The sequence below is a fragment of the Cimex lectularius genome, unplaced genomic scaffold (genome assembly GCF_000648675.2).
Source record: "Cimex lectularius strain Harlan isolate CLEC.00 unplaced genomic scaffold, Clec_2.1 scaffold93, whole genome shotgun sequence".
NCBI classification, from domain to species: domain Eukaryota; kingdom Metazoa; phylum Arthropoda; class Insecta; order Hemiptera; family Cimicidae; genus Cimex; species Cimex lectularius.
In genome coordinates, this window is record NW_019392669.1 from 726,833 (window position 1) to 751,368 (window position 24,536).

General features: G+C 33.2%; 1 protein-coding gene across 1 annotated transcript in view; it reads right to left on the minus strand.

The window, feature by feature from the left end:
• LOC106672086 (neuropeptide SIFamide receptor-like) overlaps positions 1–24,536 on the minus strand; it is a 76,094-nt gene that overhangs the window by 16,953 nt on the left and 34,605 nt on the right. The window lies entirely within an intron of this gene.

Below are 24,536 nucleotides of genomic sequence, written 5' to 3' on the forward strand. Positions count from 1 at the left end.
TCGAAAATTATAAAGTTTTTTTTTTTTAACTTTAGAAATATCTTGGAGTTGTGAATGGGAAGAGGGGCATGACAAAACGCAATATGAGAGGCAGTAGACGAAGCCGCGGGGGGTTCTCAGAGCCGTTTAATTTACCGGCTTAATCAAGTAAGATAAACATAAAATAAGGGTGAGACTTTCACCGTGGGGAGGGGGACGGAAAAGACTCCGTAATAATTTACGTCCGACTCGTTTCGCGGGGAAATATATTCAGGCGTTTACACTATGGGAGGGGCGGCTGTGAGGAATTTGAAATGTATGTCTTGGCCAGTCTTATTGCACCAGGTAAAGGATTTGTTTTAAACAATCGCCGTCTGGAGTGGATCCGCATAAACGACGAGTTGATTTATCCAACTAAATGTTATTCCCATTCTGGCTGTAAAATCACAACAATATATTTGGTAAGATCGGGGATGTTGTCCAATGAATATTCTCGTGTTGAAACTACGGCAATCTTTCGATGTTTTATTTCACGTTCCATTACATTGTATTTAGTATAAGAAATGACAAAACGAGAGAAAAATATCTATACAAGTTAATAAGAGAAAACAATTTTAAACATTGACAAAGCATCTAGCCCTGAAGAAGGAGAAATAAAACACCGAAAGCTTGGCGTACTTTCAACACCAAAACATTCATTGGACCACTTTTCCGGTCCTACCAAATTTATTGTTGAATAACAACTGGCCGATCACCTTTACACCATAAAATCACAACTTACTCAATTTTTTCGACCAAATTCTGAAATATTTTTGCAGATTACCCTTCGTTGTAATTATATATATATATATATATATATATATATATATATATATATATATATATATATTAAGAAACGATCAGGTATGATGCCTATCAGAAAAAAACCACTCGGTTTCTTTGTCGAAATTTCGAGAAACAGGACCCCTTCATCATATCATTTTTGCTACAGAATGCACTAGTCATGTCTGATTTATCTTATTTGGTTAAATGTGTGGTGTTTAGTGATCGTTAGTCAATGATTATTCGGAGATCGTGAGATGCGGTCTGGTGTGACGTAGGTTTTAGAAAAACTTTTCTCTATCGTGCCAACGTTTAGAGCTTTATTGAGATCATCTTCAGGGCCTGGGATTTATAAACATTGTTTGAATTTTACGAATAAATTTAAGATGTGGAAAAAAATATGAATTTATGCCATGCTAGAAAATTAAAACAAAAATGAATTTATACAATGATAGAAACTTTTAGATACAATCAAAGTATTCGTACTCACTCAGGGTTTGTTTTCCGTGTAGATATGTCATTCTTGTGAGTTGTGTTGAGACTGCGTGAGTTTTATTTTAATCTAAAATTTTCTAGCATTATATAAATTCATTCTTTTTTAAATCTAAAATTTTATAACATTGTATAAATTCAATTTTTTTAATCTAAAATTTTTTAGCATTGCATAAAGTCATCATTTTTTCCCACATCCTACATGTATTTGTAGAATTTAAACAATGTTTATAATTCCCAGGCCCTGAAGATGATCTCCATAAAGAACGAAACGTCGGCACGATAGAGAAAATGTTTTTCTAAAACATACGTCACACCAGACGCATGTCACGATCTCCGAATAATTATATGGTTAATATGATCTCAATATTTAATTTAGTTACACTCAAAACGATAAACTTCAAAAATTATAATTATCATTCATTTTGTATTTCTTTGATTAAAACGATGCAAACTTGTAGCGGGAGTTTAAAGGGTTATGGCATAGATATGATATCCATATCATAAGAAACATATATTACAATCAGAAAAGTATGTAAGAGGAATTGAAAATTTGCCGAGGAACTTGAGGAGTTGGCCAGGGATGAATTTTGTCACCTATCCTATTCAATGTTTTGGTAAAGCTTTCTCAGAAACCTCAGAAGGCTTAACCATAAGTAGTCGAAACGTAAACAATATGATTCTGTGATAATTACATCTTTAATATAAAAAATCGCTATAAAATATAAATAAATTTAAGAAAACTAATTATATAATAGGTAGTAAGACGTTAAAAAAGTCCACATAATGAAATTTGAAGCATTTTGATGTGCTTTCACCGCAGAATAATTAAAATTTCATGGACTGATCACATCTGAAATGAAGAAGGTTCATGGAAAAATTGGGTTCATCAAGAAGGGACAATTGGACTGTTTCGGCCATATAACAGTAGAATAAAGAAAATGTTCTTCAACAGAACTAATCGGTGGCAGCTGTTGCAAAGTGAAAATAGTGATGATGATTATTAATACCCGTCTGGGGACAGTACCGAAATAACAAGAAAAATGTTAGATTTATGTGGATCTTCCAGTGATTTTGAATAATGTCCGAATACGGACCAAAAATAGAATCTGACCCATCTCATTTAGAATTCGTGAGATTAACATGTCTCTCCATCCGGCAATCGTTTCATTTCCGATTAAGATTTGTTTGTTGGTGGACCTTTCTCGTCCACAAGTTGCACAACATTTGCGTCATACCTATCTGTTATTCTTCCACGCCCGTTTATAATTCGTGGCCATCTCTAGTTTTATTCCTGTCGATTTTTTCTCTCCTAGAGAATGATATATTGGAGGTAAGATAACACACAGTTCTGTCATTCTGTCATGCAAGCTTGTTTAACAAAAACTATATTACGATGTTATTTTATGATCAAATTTTATATCACAATTAAATATATTTTCAGTTTGGGGTTCAACGAACGAGAATTTACAAGTCCAACAAGGAGGGAGAAGAAAGTTGGAAAACATGCGTATTTCTTTCTTTGTTGGTTGTGGCATGGTAGGTTGATTACTTCTCTGTCCGAAAGAAAGGTAGATAAATACATATAGGGGAGAGGGAGAGTAAGAAAAAAGAAAAAGAGGGAGAGAGAGAGTGAGTGAGAGAGAGAATGAATGAATGAAGTTTTATTTAATGTTGCAGAATTTGGTCGATGTAGATGGCTAAATAAGTGCTTAGACGAAATTGATAATTAGAGTTATTAAATTACTAATAAGACAAATAGTATTAAGAGACTAGCAGTGAACAAATTATTTATCAAAAAAATATAGAAAACAGATGATAATTTTGAAGTTATTTCCTAACGTGAATCTAATAATTAATGTATATTATAAAAACAATATATTATGTTTATATTATATGTTAGTATAGAAATTCGATATTAAATATAAAAACCGTTGATAACATAATTGATATAAAATATAAAAATATTGTTACATAAAATATAAAAACTTTGTTCTTTAATTTGGTACAGTTTTTTATAAAGAAAAATTAAATAAAGAATAATTTTAGTTGTAATAATAGATAATGTCAAATCATTATTATTTTTAAATAATTGTTTAAGAAATAATAAAGTTGTTGTTCAACGTGTTATTATATTTTATATGTTTATTAAAATAATTAAGAATTGTACTCATACTTTTGCGGCAATTTAGTTTTTCAGTGAGAGAGAGAGAGGGAGAGAGAGAGAGAGAGAGAGAGAGAGAGAGAGAGAGAGAGAAGGTTCTCGGAAAAGAAACTTCACCGTTAGAGTTTATTTGTTGTGAATTTAACCCTTCTATCTGTCCTGAAATCCGTCTGTGACCTATAACATTTTGCCGGTAAATCAATTGCATACTAGTAACAATTTCGGTTTATCACTAAAATATTTCCGGGTGAAAGGAAACAAGTTACAATTTGATAATGTGCTTATATTAATAATTAGCAAAAGAAAAAGATTATATCATTTACAGTAATTCAAAGGAAACTTTTATCCTGTTAATTATATCCACTTGTCTAATTGTAAATAAGGTATTAAACAAACAAAAAACATTTTTAAATCAACTATATGACTGTTTATGGTTTTTTTCAACTGTGCAAAAGCGAAAAGGATCTAATATCTAATTTATCATTGTAAAACTGCAAACAAAGGAAAAAGAAGTAATTGCCGTGTATTCAAATAGCTAAATTAGGATATTTTTAAAAGTTTTATATTGACTTTAACCCTTTCAACCCTTATTCGCTCTCTGGATAATCCGTGACTCCGTAAATAAGAAAGGCGTCGGCTCTGGCAAGATTGGATCCGGCCTTGCAGTCGACTTTCCTCCCCTTGGAAATATGTGACCGGAAATTATGCAGCCGAGGATTAATGGAGGGAGATAAATCGCTTTTCCATCAACAGGGGGTCAATCGGCGTCCATCGGTTCACGAAAGTAGGACGTTGTCCAGGTCACGTATAAAGTCAATCACGGCTAAATATTGACTACGGGCCTTTCGAAAGATCACCTCGACTGCGGATCGTCCTCCCCCGGATCAATCTCGGGTCAAAAGGATCCATCCGACCCGAGGGACGATTATACTTTCGGGACATACTTGCTTTTTCAAGTAAAAGATTCTCCAGTCACGAAATTCCACCGTGGAAACAAGGTCCTTGCATTAGCATTTCGAGTTTGAGAGAGAAAATCTTTTTTTAATGAACTCTGCTAGGAGGCATTGAAAGACTTTTTTATACATATTTTCTATTTTCACAAAAGAACAATATAACTCTCTCGATTAATAAATTTCTTTTGGAATTTTAAGATACAATTATGTAAACTTCCAAGTTAAAAAAAATAGGTGTTTCTTAAAGCAGGTGGAAAGGAAACCGCACTCGTACTTCGACCCCTATACATTTATCGACAAAAGGTGGCTTTTGAGGGTGCTAATAGACTCCTGAGATAGAAGGAAATAAAGCCAGGTGTAAGGAGGGGCCACTATAAAATTTTGGAGGGCATTGAAATCAATGTGATGGCCATAAATGCACCTGACAAAATAAGAGTAAACTGTGAACTATACCGTAGGAACTCCCCGGAGACAAATCACGATAAATTTCGAAGCAGAGACCGTGACATAAACAGCATAAGCAATAAGGAAAAATAAAGGTGCAGAGATTTACATAATCTCAGAGTCAGACAGCCATAAAGGCCCTAAATGCATGTGCTTTCAGTTCCAAACTTGTCTAAGAGTGCATAAATTGCCAAATGTTTTTAGCAAAACACAAATTTACCTAAAATTCGGTTCCGAGGAATGAAGATTTAGAAGAAAACTCCCTTGAAAGTAGGATAAGCTATTACTTCACTTTCAAGTGCTTAGCTATAGAGTGGATTGTCTACAAAATTCACGGCGTTACGGGTCTACCTAGCCCGAAACGCACTCCGGCTCGCAGGGATGTAGTTCTTCAGAGCCGTATAATTGTAAAAACTTCATAATTAAAGCAAGCAATTATAAAATTAATAATAACCGCAGTCGACCATCCTTATACATTCATGTCAAAAGGTGTCTGTCGAGAGGCTAAAAGTAGGAACAGTTTATTATGCCTGGTCAAGTAACTTGGTACAAAAAGGTGATTCGATTAAATAAAAAACTCTCAATATAATAGTTAATTATTTTGAAAAAAAAATCAACTAAATCAGAGCGAATTTCAAATTATCTACAGTCATAGGTCACTCTTATTTGATAGGCATAGATTCAGAAAAATTGTACACAACAAGTTTGCGAATAGATTTTTTATTAAGATTCCAAACAGGAGGACACTTTCAAATATTCTTCCTACCGATAGGCAAAGAATAGGTAAGGTTTTAGTGTTGATATCAGTACAGCAACGAAGCAAAATGCTTAGCATTTTTAAGTTGGAAGATTTAATGTAGTCAACATAGGCAATAAAGTTTTATTTGTGAAAATAAACCAAAGTCTTTAGTAGCAGTTTTAAAAGAATGAGCGTTATTATTATTAGACTAAGTGAAGTTTTACTATGGCAAAACTCATAGAATTGTATAATTCCATATTAACTAATATTTTTTATTAATTATGCATTTTATCTGCCGTCTTGATTAAGATGAAAAAGCTAGTGTCACAAGCGAGATTTGAACCCATAGTGTCCAGTTAGTTATTAAATAATACATGGCTCTCTGGACACAGTCGTATAGAGTAATCAAGTTAGGCTGAAGAAGCAAAATGTCATCTATATTTTCATATTTATAGAGCGAAGATATTACAAAACTTACAAAGCATTTATAAAAACTTTTAAAGTTTTTACCCATATTTTAGCATGATAGTTTATAAAACTGCAAGAAATCATGTTTTTTCAACATAATCTTATTAACTAAATTACATAAATTTATATTATTAATTTAATGTACCTGGGAGCTCGGCTGCTACTGCTAGTATTTTGTATAAATTGTAAAAACAAAAACCTGATTGCAGAAATCCTTAATGTTTTCCTTAAAAATAGAAATCCTCATACTTTACTTTTCATTCCTTTAAAAGTACAAAACCTTTCTAAATAGAAAAAAAAGAAATCAAATGTCCTTCCGAATTGTTAAAAATATGGTACTAACTCTGTATAAAAAATAAGAATTATTACACAGAAATGGTGGAAAATGTCAGTAAGACGGTCATCTACTAATGGAAAAAAAGGTTTCGAATATCTGTAAAAGTAATATTTAATTTTTTTAAACTATTCAACCGGGGATCGGGATACATCAAAGTTCCAAAGCTTTTTGTAGAACAAATTGATAGATTACAGCAAACCACGACATCTGCAACCAATATCTGTACAAAATATTTCGAATCAATTCCGAGAGAATGTTGTTCATAGATAGGTTCTACGTATGAGTTGTTCTAATTTTTTAACGAAAGGAAAATTCATTTGGAGGAAATAAGTAGGCTTTTGGAACGCCCATAACTACAAAGGGATTCTAGCATAAAGGAATTAAGTTTACAAAATTGGTGGCGATGTTCTTAAAAAATGTAAGCTATCACGTTTGAAATGGTTGAATTTTTATTTTTGCTTATTTACAAATGTCATATTTTTTCCCTTATAACTAACTATTTTGGCAATCTTGTCATTTCTTTATACATTCATTTTCTGGGATCCACTTTTACGTAAGCTTACTGTGTTTTTCTAGAGCTGTCAGGCAATTTCTGCACTCCAAGACAAGTTTGGAGTTGAAAGCATACGCTTTGTGCACAGAGTTTTAATTTTATTAGCTTGTATCTAAGCTTGGAATAATTCATGCGGCTCTGCTAGGTTATAGTTCGGCCCTATTACCACGGCAGCTACTCTCTTTTTCATCTTTGATCCATTTGTGTGGCATACTACGGCCCCTTCCTAAGACTTGGGGCTACCTTTCTTCCAAAGGTATCTATGACTCCTTGTAAGGATCTGTCAAAGTTGGGTTTTTCTTATTTTATCAGGTGCATTTATGGCCATCTCATTTTAATTCTCTCCAGAATTTTATGGTGCACCTTCTCAGATTTGGGTTTATTTCCTTGAATCTCAGGAGTCTGTTGGTACTCTCAAAAGCCACCTCTTGACATAAATATATAAGGATGGTCGAGTGCGGTTTCCATTTGCTGTATAGGAGCCGATAAATCACTTAATTTGTATATAATTTTATTTATTTTATAATTTATTACTTAAATTATCAAGTGTTTTAAGCCTCTGCCGACAATTATACGGCGCCGAGGAACTACATCCCTGCGAGCCGGAGTGCGTTGCAGGCTAAATATACCCGTAACGCCGTGAATTTTGTAGACAATCCAAACGGATAATATTGATGTGACTCTATGAGGTCTCGTACCTTTATTTTTACCTCTATAGCTAAGCACTTGAAAATGAAGTGTTACCTGATCCGAGTTTCAAGGGGGAAAGGGATGGAAGCAGCCTTACAGAATGGCGGCCTCAGCTCAATCCCTCACGGCTTCCCACTCTTCGACCGACATTTCTACTTTACCGTTTGAACAATATTGAGAAACCGCTTTTTATCGTGTTGAACTATCCGAAATAGCCATCGGATCTGTTAATAAAAAAATAAAAAAATACAGGGGGATCTGTTCACGTCAAGCCAGCATTTTTCCACGGATCCACTCTGTCACGAAAGAAATTAATCTCAATCAACGGTCTCTTCAAATTTCCTGGGCGGAAATTGAAATAAATGATCCACACCGTAACTTAGTATTCCGGATTTCTTTTTACGTTAAACGATTTCATAAAGAACCTCATTCTTTTCGTCAATGATAACTTATACAGTATTTTTAAAAACACATTCTGCTAAAATAGCCCGCCGATCCAAAATATTCAATAAAAACCAAGCCTTTAAAAAATCTCGATGAAGTTTTTTATGAAAACACATTAAATACTTCATAATTTTTATATTGCATCTAACAACCAAACTTGTAACACTATGTTGCGTTTGAACAATAAACAATTGATAACATTTCACATCCAAATTACAAAAAAGTAGCTTTCGAACCAGACTTATTTCTTTGTATCGGTGTTTGATGTATATATACAGGGTGTCTCAGAGCTAGTAAAATATTTTTTTTATAGTACACCTATTTGCAACAACTTTTAATGTATTGTTCCTAAAACTATCTTCAGTACCTGCAGCATTAAATTTCCATTATATTATTTTCATCTGAATGAATTTTCAATTAAGAACCTTAATAAATGCTCAAATTTGAATAAATAAATAATTAAACACACGGTAAATATTTCAAAACCAAATCTGGACAGCCATTGAAAATTAATTAATCATAATTATAAGGCGAGGCCTGGAGAAGGTGTTAATTGTCATGATCCGTTTTGAAACAAAATTTTACTTAATTGGCACGCTTTGTGTGGAGCTTTCCTAAGGCACGGTCGGGTGGTGGATGAGAAAAGAAAATATTTACGATGGCATTGCAAGGGTTGTGTTATTTGAAAAGTAAAATCTAAAATAAATTAAGAAATGAATTTTTTTCCGTTTAAAGTAATGCAAAGTATTAATAGCAAAACGTACTACCACTAGATAATTAATATTAACCAGGCTTGGCGGTAGACAGGGTTGGATAGAAGTTGAACACACCCTTGAGAACAAGACATACGAGTTTTCTGTGTAGTTAAGCCTTGGAGGCAAAGACACACAAAACTGAGAAGTGGCCTCGAGGGGGCATAAGTTCATGGCCTACTCCTCGTGTGATGTGCCCGTTCTTATATGCATTTGTTCAGACAACACGGAATCTTCTTAACTGTTTCGGACTCGTAAGATGGCAAATCTCTCATTCAAAATGCAATAAACCGAAGAAGAATGAAAACAAGAGGAGAAATATCGATTTTTATGTACGTCCATGATTTTATCGTACAAAATTTGCTTTTTTTTGGGTTCCTGTTGGTTCAGTGTAGGCATTCGCCGGTGTAAAGACAGTATGGAGGCTTTCTTGTGGAATATGCAAAGCGTGCCAGACGCGAACTGGCAGGGACCAGGTCTGGTTTCACAACTGATTTTACCTCTTCGCCACATCCATCCATCATATTAAAACCCCCAAACCTGTGTTCACGAGGAAATTAGGTTTCCACTCGAAGTTAGGCCGGGTTAGCGCACGTTCACCTGCGGTGGTTAAATTGTTTATTAACGTATCGGCCTCCTCCGTTTATCCAATTTCACTGGCGGGGTTTTCCGTACAAAAGTACCAACCCTTTACTTTTTGATCACTTCTATCTCCTTCTAAACCCTTTCCTCAGGGCAATTCAAGTTTTAAGCTAAGATCTAATAATTTTTATTACAACGACAACATCATCAGTGTACAAGCAGGTGTAAATTCAAAACTTAGTCGACTTTATTGGTAAACTTAAAAAAAAAATATATATATATATATATAAANCAAAACAAATCGTGGAACATGTATTTTAACGCCGTTTAAATTATTGTAAATTTTTTAAAGCCTCGATTTCATTTACACGGCGCTGCGGATATACATCCTTCTGTATCGGACCGCGTTGCGGGCCAGGTAGACTCGTAACGCCGTGAAATCGTCTATCAACCGGGACTACATACGATTAACTTATGAAATTTTATTATCATTATTATTAATTGTAATTAGTGTAAATATACCTAAGACGATGTTCCACATCATACGAGATTTATGCGATATCTATAAATCAACTATTTTATAAATATTCCTCGTTTAAAATAAATCATTGTTACAAATGAACGGTTTTTTCCAAACTTTCCAATTATATGCTATGGTAATTTTTAGTAACAAGCGGCTCATTTTGACGCCATCTATCAACCTTTTTTAAAATAAACATTAAGCCAATTGCGCCATTATTTCTAAGATGATAGGCAACTAATGATTATAACGGGTTTCCCTTTAACAGTTAGGCTGATAAACAGGATTCTTTTCATTTTTAATCTTGTTTGATAAAGAGTAGAATTCCGTTCTTGGTCATTAGAACAGATAAAAGGTAAAAAACAAGAGAAAAAACTTTATAAAATATTTCTTAGATACGGAAATTCAATATTTTAATAATTTTGGTTTTGAATTACCAAATCCTTACGAAATTTTCATCCAGGGTGTGTTTTTTTGCAAAGTACAAATATAGACCGTTTCGTATTGAAAGGAGGCTATGTATAGACGATCTTTTTTCATATCTTTTGCATAAAGCAAATCAATACGTTAGTTAATGTCGTATTATTTACATTCAACGCCCTTATTTAATACGATTTGCTTGGCAAAATATTATATTGGCAGAATAAGAAGTCTAAAATATGTAAATTAATAAAAACAAATAAATCGAGAAATATCTGCTCTGAATGTCGGCAGTGGGGTCCATCCACCGAGGTTGGGCCACAGAGATTATGGACAGCTAGGACATTTCAGCCCCCAACCAAATCAGTTTCTAAATCCCAACTCATTCATATTTTCACTCACTATTAAATAAATTATTTCTTATTTACATAACATTCAAACTAGTAAATACTCCATCACAATATTCATCAATTTATAACTGAGCTAATTCAGGGTCAATAAGGAACTCAATATTCTTCCATCAACGCCTCTCACTCTATAAATTCACACTATTTATTATACCCTGTTCTTATAAAAGAACCCTGATTCATTCAAAAATTGGAACAGGAGACCCAGCTCCCTGATGCCGTTCTTAAGAAGAATTCTCATATCGGGTGGAATACACGCTCTCTATATGGAGCCAAGGAATTGCATCCTTTAAGTAGGTTGGACACGTCAAACAACCTTTCTCTTTATTCAGGGCAGAGTTGGGCAAAATCAAACTAATTCAATCATGATTATGAATTTTGATTGAAGTTTATTCATGATTGAATTAGTCATGAGTAAATTAATCATTTTATGATTTAATCATAATTAATTCAATCATGAGGTATGACTAAATCATATAATGATTAATTTACTCATGACTAATTCAATCATGATTAACTTCAATCAAAATTCTTAATCATGATTGAATTAGTTTGATTTTGCCCAACTCTGGCTACAATGACCAACTTACTAAATCCAACCGACACCGGATAAAAATTTTGAGATGAGAGTCGTGCTCAAGGCCAACCGTCAAAAATTATTCTACATGTCTATTTTATTACAATCAAGACCCCTAGATGGTGTTTTTTCCAAATAATGTAGAAATCTCTCTTTTTAAGTGGAATAAATTTTAATTCAAAGAAATATTTTTTCCATTGAACGGTTATGTAAACATATTTACTTTTCAAAGCGTAGCTTGTTATAGGATTTTTTAAATTTTATTATTATTATTATCATTATCATTATTTTTTGGCTTTTCATAACGACGCAGTTTTATTTATAATTGGATGATTGATTTTTGTTAAATAAGGTGTTGAAGGATTTTCGTTTTGATAAAAGTGATGAAGTGTATTTTTCATTTTTTGAGCACCCATTTGAACATGATTTATCGAAATTTAGTCATGACTAACTATATTGTGACTAAATTAGTCATGCCTCGTATTTAATTACTAGTCATGATTAATTTAGTCATCAATCACATATGGCGACTAATGACTAAATTAGTCACTTACTGACAATCATGACTAACGGTCTGAGTGATCAATCATTAATCATTAGACATGACTAATTTTTGCCAAACACTGATTCAGGGCGCGTATGCGGGCTTTGGCCTGAAAGTGTCTGTGGGTCAACCACGCATGGCCTATTCTTAATCAGGTGAGGATGTATAGAGCTTATCTCCAGATCCGGCCCACTGACGCTGCCTCATCCTTTTAAGTATATTTATATTAATTATATGAACATTAAATTTATTTATGTGTACATCCATATATAATTAACATAGTGTTATGTAAACTGAAAGTAGAAATAGCTTCCTAACGGTCGTATTAATATTGAATTTCTATAACAACCAGTGTATGAATTTTTAAGGTATAACGCCAGACGTCGTCAAGAAAAAAATGCCCATTCCAAAAATGTCTATTTGTTTTGCTATAAAAATTCGTGTTTAAGGGCATCAACGAATACTTAAAACTAATGCAAATGATTTTTTAAACAATTTTTCTTTTATTTTTCTGGTTGGCTCTTTTAGTTTTTGTAATTTTTTCTAAATAATCTCATTTTATATAATATTTATTATAACTTTATTCTAGGCGAAAAAATAAACTTACTGATATATAAGAAAGTTGAAATAGATGCACAAAAAGGCAGAAAACAATGTTTAAAAAATGATATAAATTATTTAATTTTTTCTCAGCTGCTAGGGCCCATTAGCTAGAAAATTAGGAAACGTTTTTAATATATATTTTTGGTATCAGCAAAAGAATGTTTATTAAAATTTGCAGTCCTTTATTCCCAGCGCTCCTTGTCAGACTCATAGTATACAAAAAATTAAAAAAATCACAGTCAAACTTTGTATAGTATTTAAATAGAAAACAAATAAAATTAAAAAAAGAAAATATGCGGGTTTAATTGATGGAAAACGACCAAAATAGTAACGTACTACTGCTCAGTTAAATACTACTAATGCTTTAAGTCGTTTTTCTCACCTTATTTTCAGCATAAAAATCAGTAGTGTCGAATGAATGTGCAAACTGGTTCACAATGAAAACACAAGCTCATGAATCGGACGTCAATTGGACGGGTGTATTTTTGGCCGTGTACTTGCACTTGGGCGGGGTTGACAGGTCAAAACCGGCGCGGGTGAAAGGTCGGCTCAGGGATGACCTTTAACCTCTAGCCCGATTGTACCCGAGGTCTGTCTTTGTGTATTACAATGTACATACCATCTCAAAATGAAAATATACGAGGTCTAAACCTGACGTGTGTGTTTGTTTTGCACGGTGTAGGATGGATTTATGTGTTAATAATTGCCAACTGTGAATAACAGAGATTTCATTTTGCCGTGGGTGCATTTTAGTTTTCTTTAATTATAAAATGAAATTGAAAATAAAAAGAAATCGTACGTTTTTATAAATAAGCCGGATTCGATTAAAGGTAAAAATAACTTCTATTTGGAGCTTAAAACATATAAAGCTATTACAGGAGCCCTCTGTTTAAAACTTTCCGTCTTAAAATATTTCTATTGTAATGTAATTTTGATCAACCCCGACCAAGGTGATGCGGTCTAAGTTGAAAGTTTAATGAAGAAAACTATAAATCGACGATAACTCACCGCAACAATCCCGTCGCCATATTTGACTACACCATGCAAACTTTTCGAACATAAAGCCTACCACGGAAGATGAAAAATAAATACACGGGACGATTTTTTTTTTGCGGGTTGGTCTCGAATTAAAGTCATGTCCGGGGACTTTGAGGGTTCGTTCATAAACTTGGCCAACTTTTGTTTCTCCGGCAAAACCAACGGACGAACTGTAATAGCGGTAAATCAGCGTCATTGTTCGACCCGCTGTAAATCGACGTCAAAGTATAAACCCACATCCACTCATGTTTCGTTAAATATGTTTTTGAACGGCCACACATTTATATTTTTCACTTTTAACCCAACTGACAACTTATAAAAACATTTTTTTTAAAAAGAGGTAATAAATAAGGACAACTTATATTGACTCGTCTGCGGATAAGCCACACCAGTTGGGCATCTCTTCCATAAAGAAATACCACGGAAATGATTTTTATGCGGCGCATAAGTATCTCTAAAAAACATATTAATAAAGTGCGAGAAATTAGTGCCGCAAAGAATAAGATGTGACCTGCCATCAGACAAACAATTTTTAAACCAGAGTGGCAGAGTAAGTATTAAAAACTGAAATAAGTATTAAGAAGATTCAATACCTTAAGTAAATAAACGTATATGAACGCATGTAGGTAGCATACGTTGACTAAAATAATATCCTTAATTTGAGGGAATGTATTTATTAGCGTGTACTTTGGAGTTAACAATATCAATAACCACAGACGAAATAGTGTAGGTTATTTAGTTTTATTAGAGGTGAAGTGTAGGGTGTAAAAACTCTGGTGTGAAAAAAGCGATTGTGTCAATGTATTTATTTGCGCGAGTGGTTAAGTGTGTACGGACACGGTCTGCGTGAAATATCGAGTGGGCACAGACATGTCAATTCTATTAGACTAAATTAAAATAATAAATGCTTGATTTTTACTAGATGTTAATATTGATACTTTTTTTCCTCCTTTTTGCCATTTTTGTCGTGTAATCTATTTGATTCTCGACGACAAATGATATGGCCACTACTAAATAGCTCAAGTGGGAGAACAGGGGCGTATCTAGCCGAAGATCGTGGGTTCGAATCCCCCTCGTGACACTGAATTTTTAACTCAACTAAAAACCTTAATTAATTGAAATATATTAATTGGTCAAGCGGACCACTAAAACTCGTGAATATGAATTTTATTAATTATTAATTATTATTAATAAAAGTTAATAATATTGAAATAAAATAATAATAACTATTATTATTTACTTATTATTAATTATTATTTTTTATTATTTATTATTAATAATAATTAATAATTAATAATAAAAGTTCTGTTAAGATCCGACAGAAGACGGCGCTTGGGATATACAGCCAGACGTACCGAGCTGCGTTGCGGGCTGGGTTGACCCGTAACGCCGTGCAATAGTCTCATTCTTTTTATTGTTATGTATTATTTATTAGGGAGCGGATTTTTGTATATTAAAAAGTAAAAATATGTAAGAAAATATGTCTTTATATTTGGAAAAGTTTGTACTTGTTTTTAGTAAAATATTTAGTAAAAAATGTAAAATGAGAAAATATTTAAAAAGTAAAATAAAGTTGGTATGATTCATTAATTATTCAGTAGTAATTCCTTCTTAAAATTATTTGGAATGATATTATATTTCAATTTTTCAAAATTGAAACCGCGACGATCAGGTCTTAAAATGGATTTGCATCAACTAAAAATTTTATCGATTTTATCGGAGAGAAGTTAAAATTCATTTTTTTGATGGTTTAAGTCCTGAAGTTTCTCCTTGATTCACTTTCAAGATATCAGAGATGTTATTTGCTTCTTAACTCAAGAAATACATATTCCACACCACGTTTTCTAAAATTATTAGTCTCAAGGTTTGGAAATAGTACAATAGTTTATACAAGTTTATTATTGATCACATCTTATTGGAAATTTAACGTAGGTTTCAATGGTATCAACGGATCAGTCCTAAACTTTTAGTTTTGGACTTATTATTGTTTATTTGAAGCAATGTCCTGAAATCTTAAAAAATCAGAAAAAGTGGAATAACTGTTGAGATTCGGATCATAGTTAATTAGAACATTTTGGTTCCATTTTCAATGTAGGCTCTACTGGAAAAGATTGTAACACGAGTAGTTGAACACCCTGTATATGTACATTCCGCAGCCCTAACTCAATACCCTATCTCGCAACAACCTGCTGGGAGGAAGTCACAAATCTGATAATTTCTTTAAGGATTTTCGTGCGACGTTTACATTTACGTATTTTTCTTGTTGTTTTTTTATTTTAAACGGTCGGTGGCCGCAACGGCTAAGGCGGTGACGCGAAGCTCATCACTGTAAGGTAAAGTTTCCGGGTCGTTAACCACATCAATAATAAGTAAAATTCACATAATAGGTTTACGATTATTTTATTCAATTTTTTGCCATGATTTTTACAACGAATGTTGTTTTATTGGAGCATAAAACAATGTAGAATAAATTTAAAAAATCCAAAATGTTGAATTTTTCTTCGTGAATTATTCTTATTTTTAATCACGTTCGTGTTCCACATCCAAAGGGTTATCTCGTCTGGCTTTCTGCCATGTCACAGGCCATATAATGCGAATTTTGGTCATGCGGAATACGAATTTAATCAACGAGACCTGTGGTACCGTCCGTTTTCGCTCTATATCCACGGTCGAACGTTTTTCCAAACCGGTGCGTCTTTTGCCGTCAGATCTCTTTGTAACTGGTTGTTTTATTTCTCGTTGAATCGAGAAAAAAAACCGTCGGAAAAATTTGTGCTGAACGTTGTAAAATATCTGTGATAATTCGACCGAACTTTGTTTAAAATCTGGGTAAAATTTCAATTGTTAGAAAACTTGAAAAAAAAAGGTAAACTGTTTTTGCATACTTACTAAGTAGGATAATTATAGACCTACTTTCCGTTATCTATTTTTAACAACGTCATTGACAAATTAATATATAACCGCCTAATACATTGCAATATTTGATTTATTTTCAAAATACCAATTTGGGTTCAAAAAATTGCCATCCACCGAAGTGCTCTAAATTGTATATCAGAGAAAATAATAGGTTCAAAAATGAAAAATCTTTTAGTGTTAGGTACTTTCTTGATCTTGTCAACTATGATTTATTAATTATGAAATAAATCATTTGATGTGCGAAGAGTTTGCACGGATTTGTTTATGTCATACCTTTCTGGACGATATAAATAGGCATTCCTCTTCCACAATTCTTGTTACTACAGGCGTCCCACAGGGCGCAATTCTGAGGCCACCCTTATTTAACGTTTTCATCAATGAATTATTTGAATTTATCTATTCGCATATGATGCCACTACCACTACTGGTTCAAGTGCGCCTCAACTTAGTTTAAGCTTAAATAAATCTTTCCGTCAAATAAAAAGTTGGATGCAGAAAAGTAGATTGAAAATCAACTTAAAAAATGGTTTGAATGAACTTCTGACCCCTATCTTCTGGGAGTATGGAATTGTTTTGGGCCGGTTCAGTGAGAATTTTGGGGTTGATACCTCCTTGACACGGGAAGCTCATACCAAAATTAAACAGGGTTGTTTTTTCAATGCGGATAATGGTAAATTTTACAATCTTCATGCATGCATTCATAAAATTGTGTACACAAGTAATTTTGAATCACAGCTCTCCTATGGTGGAGATTTTGGTGTTATAATACTGAAGCTATTACGGTTTTAGAAACCAGAATTATGAATAATTGTTCACATTACGAGCGGTGTAGGAATAAAGGCACTCTTGCCGTCAGTTTTTTGTAAAAAAACCAACAAAATAATGTCATTAATCTGCCAATACATTTATAAAATTGCCATTTCCATTGAAAAAATCAAATTCTTTTCCCGATTATTGACTTTAACAATTCATTCTTATAATACTCGCTTCAAAAATGATTTTAGATCAGGTCATAATAGTAATAGATGGTATAATAAATGTGTTTTCCATAAGGGAACTTACATTTTCAAAGCTCTCCCTGCTAGTATTAAAACAATTAATGGTTTCATAAATTCCAATAGAACCTTGAAGATACATTTACAAGGAAAATCGTATTAAGAGTGAGTGAGAGTTTTGGTGGCTCTGACAAGGGCCGGTGTTATTTCGAAGTGTAAAGCCGATGGATGAGGCCGGGACTGTGTGTGCCAAGTGGTCCGTGATCGAGAGAGGCGTTGGCTGAGGTTCGGGACCGTGGTTAGACATCGTGAGTCGGTACACTCGGCAACGGAAAAAGGGACTTTGGCAACAGGTAGCAGAGAGCAGCAGTTGGCCGATAGCCAAGTCGGATGCGAGAATACGAGAGCGAGGTTGATGTTGCGAGTGTTCTTGATGTTGTGGTGCAGTAGGCTTATCTAGGTAGACGAGACCTCGTCGGGAAGACCATTCCTGAAATGCTGGTGACTCCTAGTGGGTTCCGTTGTAACTGCAGATGGTCACATAGTTCCCCTAATGGCTGAGCCTTTCCAAGCTGCAGACCAATGGCTTACAGCGGCGTGTTCTTCCAGTAAGTTCCTCCCAGTTACAAAATTTTTCTCGGCGTACTGCCTGATCAAGTGGGGTCACCAGTTTAGTAACTGGGGTTTTCGGTAGTCCTGGCAAGGACTGGTGTTGTTTCGAAGTTGTGAAGTCAAGTTGTCCAGGTAGAAACTAGATAGTGAAAGCTCGTCGGGGTGACGATACTGAAGATGTTGAATGTTTTAGTTCGTCAAGGTCATGATACCTTATTGTGATCATCATCAATTTTTTTTTTAAATCCCTTATGTTTGTCTGTTGACCAAATTACTTCTTTCAATTAATTATTTTTTTATCTTGGTTTAAATGAAAAAGATAGTATGTAGATAGTTGAGCTAAGGTACTAAGAGCAGCGGCGTATTTAGCCGAAGGTCGTGGGTTCGAATCCCGCTCGTGATACTAATTTTTTCATTTCAACCAAGACTAATTGTATTAATTTATTGACGAGTCTACATACAATGTATAATAGAACAATAAATGATTTTATTTTATTTTATTAAATTTTTAAGAACCCACTGTGCACAAAGATATCAAAACTTGTTCAAGTATAACTTTATAAGAGCTTTGTATGTCGGTGTGTATAATCGAAAGCTTATTATTAGTTTTTAAGCCATTTATGCTTTAGTGGTCAAATGACCAAGGTAATTCTTTCAATTAATTATTCTTTTTATGTAATGTTTTGGTTGAGATAAAAAAATTCAGTGTAACGAGCGGGATTCGAACCCATCACCTTCGGCTAAATACGCCGCTGCTATATATTTAATATATTAAATATATTTTTGTTTTCTTTTTAAAAAAGACTTATGGGATTGTAAATGCTAAAAATTCGTATTGTTATAGAACGTTTTTATATGATGTTAAATTAACATATTTTTATCATATATAAATAAAGATATATCTATTTTATTATAGATAATTGCATAAAAAGTTTACCAAAAAGCATTAAATTTTGCTGTTTTCTTCATAATGATGACATAATTTAAGTAATTTATAAGGCAGATGGTATGGCATAATCACGATTTTTTTTTGTGGAATCAAAACCGGACGGATTTCCGTGAAAAACGGTCCCTATAAAATAAATAATAACAGGAAGAGAAAAAAAAGAAGCGTTGAACGAAATGTGATGGGCAATAAATCGTGTGCCGTGGAATGTCCCGATAGAGGGTAAAATTGATGATCGGCGCGGTCCGATGGATATATGAAGGTGTATTTCCGGTGCTACGTCTTCCGGGATTCAACCACGGTTCCTTATCGGAATCGGATCCCAGTCGATCGAATCCGCGCCAGATTATTGCCACGTGTACGGCGTGAAGCCCGGCCGAATCCCAACGACTTAAAAACGGGGCATATTCTCAGGTATTTAGGGCGTACGCCACGGCCCCGGGATTCCTTATCGACCCGCCGATGGTTCCTGGCGGATTCAAACTCAAGACGGCAGCCCTGTTCCGGTTTCAAGGCGAACCGAAGAACGAGTAAAATCGCGGAAATGTAGCAAAAAAACCAATAAACAAAATCAAAAGCGAAAATCGGACAGTGAAACCACCATCCACACTTTAAAACAAAACAAAAACTCTATATTTTACATCAATTATCGAACATAAACACAGTCAAAACTCTTTCAAAACCATAGATATTAAAAACATACATTTTGATCTTCGCAGGAAAATTTCAAACATTTAATAAAAACGGAAGATAGCTTACGCTTTCTTAATTGTTATCACTAATTGACTTTTTAAAATTAATATTCCTATTGTTAATTCTCGAATAAAATTCCCTTAAAAGAAAGCAAATACATTTTAATTTCCGTATATTTTAAATTTATTAATATTGAATAACTCTTTAAAAACTATAGATATGAAAAACATACATTTTGATTTTCGCAGGAAAATTTCAAAGATTTAATAAAAACGGAAGATAGCTTATGCTTTCTTAATTGTTATTACTGACTTTTTTAAATTAATATTCCCATTGTTAATTCTCGAATAAAATTCTTTTAAAAGAAAGAAAATACATTTTAATTTCCGTATATTTTAAATTATTAATATTGAATATTTAATAACATAGAAATTTGTTTTCAGCTTTTAAAGAGGGTATAAATAATTTAGATTTCGTGGTCCGATTGACCAAATAACATCTTTCAATTAATTAATCCTTATGTAAGATATTGATTGAGATAAAAAACGTTAGCGTCACGAGCGGGATTCGAACCCACGACCTTTGGCTAATTTCCCATCTAAACCCAACCTTTCGAATTTCCCCACCTTTTTGCCATTTTTCAAATGTCGTGTAATCTATTTGATTCTCGGCGACAAATGAAATGGCCACGGAGAAATTTAGTGAAGATATACATCATTTAACTTATTAAATTCATTAAATTTTGTGGTACGATTGACCAAATAATCTTTCAATTAATTAATCTTTATGTAAGATTTTGGTTGAGATAAAAAAAGTCTGCGTCACGAGCGGGATTCGAACCCACGATCTTAGGCTAAATGCGCCGCTGCTCTACTACATGAATTATCGTGCTTCGATCCCAACTTTTGGAATTTTCCCTCCTTTTTGCCATTTTTCAAATGTCGTGTAATCTATTTGATTCTCGGCCACATATGAAATGTCCACGGAGAAATTTAGTGAAGATATACTTCATTTAACTTATTAAATTCATGTGTGGTGATTAGAGACCGTTAACCGATAATTATTCAGAAATCGTGAGATGCGGTCTGGTGTGATGTAGGTTTCAGAAAAAACCTAAAGAAATTGTTTTTCTGAAACTTACATCACACCACACCGCATCTCACGATGTCCGAATAATTATTAAATTAATTAAATTTTATGGTCCGATTGACCAAATAATTTTTCAATTAATTAATCTTTATGTAAGCTATTGGTTGAGATAAATAGTTTACACGACATTTGAAAAATGGCGAAAAGGAGGGAAAATCCGAAAGATTGGGATGAGATGGGAAGTTGGTATCCGAGTGGATCGAAGTCACGATGGCTCAACTGGTATTGCAGCGGCGTATTGAGCCGAATCGTGAGTTCGAATCCCGCTCGTGACACTGACTTTTTTATCTTAACCAAATCTCACATAAAAATTATAAATAAAAATAATTACATTCAAGTTAGTTAATGTTTATGTAAAATAAATGTAGTGTCACGAGCGGGATTCGAACCCAAGACCTTCGGCTAAATACGCCGCTACTCTACCACCTGAGCTATCGTGACTTCGATCCTCTCGGACAACAACTATATCTAAACCAATAACCGTTCGAATTTTCCCTTTTTTTGCCATTTTCAAATCCGGCTCGTGACACTAACTTTTGTCATTTCAACCAATATCTTACATAAAAATTAATTAATTGAAATAAGTTATTTGGTCAATCGGACCACGAAATATAATGAATTGAAATTAGTTTTCAAATATAATTTATTTGCTCATTAAGTATATGTGCTAACAATATAATCATGTAAAATGATCAAAAGGTTTTATTATATTTAGTTTACTATAACTATTAATATTTATTGTTTTCTTCAATACATAGAATTTTGGGTAGGATTTCTCGTCTATACCTATTAATAACACCGTATTTTTTCATTTAAAAAAAAGTTTTTATATAGTTTTACTTTTTGTTTAACCAAAGAAAATGGGCCTAAAATTTATCGATCCAATTATTTTGACCTAATAGGAAAGTATGACTGTGATGTATAATTGGTAAACTGGTGAAAAAACCTCTTTCCTTGGGTAGATTTAGTATTGGTACGATTTATTCAATAGTAAAGAAGTACAATAAAGTTATATTACTGCTATTTATAAGTTTGAGCACGTAGTTTTTGAAGATTTATATTCTACACTGCTGTTTCTTTTTGTTATTTAGTTTGTGCAATAATCAGATTACATGTAAGTCTTTTTTTGTATTAATCGTTGTAATCATTTCCTACATTGTCATAACTTTTACCTTTCTATGTTGGTTATTTGGGTAAACGGTTTTATACCATGTGAAATTTGATTGATTTTTAAATCAGGATTTGTAAGAATTTCCAGAAGGGTTGAGGATCACATGGCTCGGAAAAAAAAGTCCATGAGTAATACAGCCGTATAAATTAAGTGTTAAGGTGAGGAGTGGAATTGTCCTCTTTTTTTGTCATTGTTTCCAGTATTGTTGATGTGAATGAGGACATTAGCGCTAACTGAAAGGCAGGAGTGAAGCAAGCCCGTGAAAGCCGGGGTCACTAAGATAACACTTTGCCAAATGGCCTGCAACGCTCTCATTATTCTCATCAGCCGGCGTGGTTACTTTGTCTTCTCCCAAAAAGGTAATAGTGCCAAAATGATGCCCACGGGTCGTTTCCCTTTTGAGAAAGAAAAATGATCCCACGTCCAATGAAAGAAAATAGAATTTGTAATCGTTGGCGTAATTTCAGGATCGAGATAGTTTTGTTTCGATGTATAAATGTATCGATATTTCAGCGTATCGAATCATTAATTTTTTTCGATATTGAAATATTCGATATTTTAGGGTATCTAATAGATTTTACTCTGATGTGTGTGGGTACCAATTCGATACCCTGAAGAATCAAACAACATTATCGATTGTCTCGATAATCGAAACAAATAAATCGATATTTTACGGTTTCGATTTTTTTTGAAGTGTAAGGTATCGATATTTCATGGTGTCTACACCATTTTCCTCTGATGTATGTACGGTGTTTCTTTAGTTTGATCCTTTGGGGTATCGATATATTATCAGGTTATCTTACTAATTTCTTTCCGTTATATAAAAGTATTGATATTTCAACATATCTAAACGATAGTTTTGCTTCGATACTTCAGAATATTGTTTCGATTATGCAAAGTATCGATACTATTCTTTGATTCTTTAAGGTATCGATTTATGCGTGCCGGATTGATATACTCCGATGTATAAGATTATTTATATTTCAGGTGATAAAATCGATCATTTTTTTCTTTAGGATTTTGATATTTCAGGTTATTGATACTTTTATTTCAATCTGGATAATTTGGTTTTGATGTTTAGAGTATCGGTACTTTTGTTTAGTTCTTTAGGATATTATTATTTTATGGTATTCAACTCATTTTCATTCGATGTATAAGAGTTTCGATATTTCAGAATATTGTTTCGATTATGCAGAGTATCGATATTATTCTTTGATTATTTAGGGTATCAATTTATGGGAGCCGGATCGATATACTCCGATAAGAGTATTGATATTTCAGGTTATCACATCGATCATTTGTTTCGATTCTTAAGGATTTCAATACGTCAGGTTATTGATACTTTTATTTCAACCGTTCCGTCTCGATAATTTTGTGTCGATGCTCAGAGTATCGATACTTTTGTTTGGTTCTTTAGGATATCATTATTTTAGGGTTTTTAACTCATTTCCATTCGATGTATAAGAGTATCGATATTTCAGGATACCGAATCGATAATTTTGGTTTGATTCTGCAGGTCAACATATATATATGCGTAATGGCACTTTTGGTATCAGATCAATAATTTTATTTTGATTTTCATTATAATCAATAATTTCGTTTTGATTCTTCAGGGTATCGATATTATTTTCGATATCTCATGATATTGTACTCAATTGATTTTTACATTAATTCCAATACTGAGTTATCGTCGATGAACATATAAAGAGAAAATTTTTAAAAATCAAAATGACAATTTTGTTATGCTGTTTTATCATTTTAAATTATAACCTTGCGTTTCTACATTTCTACACCGAGTTCATATTAGATAATTCTAAAATATTAAAATTTTATGTTAATAAAATTCCATGTAGCGGAAACTTTTATTGGCCCTAGTTTGTTTTGAATTACTAGCTTTAATGTATGTCCATGTTGGATAAATATTTTTCGTTTTCTCGCCGTGCATCGTTTTTTTTTTCTTGCTCTTCATCGCTAAAAAGAAGCCCTGGATCTTGAAAATCTTTATGCTTTTATTTGTTTATGCAACGAGTTACACCAAAAACCTGTAATAACAATGTCACGTTTGATGTAAAAGTATCTTGCTAGCTAACAATGTCTTTCAAAATGTGGTGCAAATGCATTTCCGCTTGCTTGAAATATTTTAGAATTAATTAATTTTACGTTGTTCATGGATAGAACTATAACAACAATAACAATTTCAAATTTTTACTTCGTGTACATGCATTTCAATTTTCCTAATCTTTTAAGGTTGAAAACGAATTGTATATGTAAAATAATAAATGTTTGGTCTAAAAAATAGTCAATATTGATTCGTATTTCAGTAAGGTGTAGTTTCAAATCGCATAGACGACCCAACATCAGAATATTTTCCGGAAGCAATTCGCCCTAATGATCACGAAGCTAGAAACTTTTTCTCCGTTTTGTTTTTCCACCTTGGAGTTAACCGAGGAGATGGGATTGTTATCCGTGTGGATCTCCTGTCAAAGAATTCTATGAAGCCTGACTTCAAAGTGGCCCCTTCCTTTG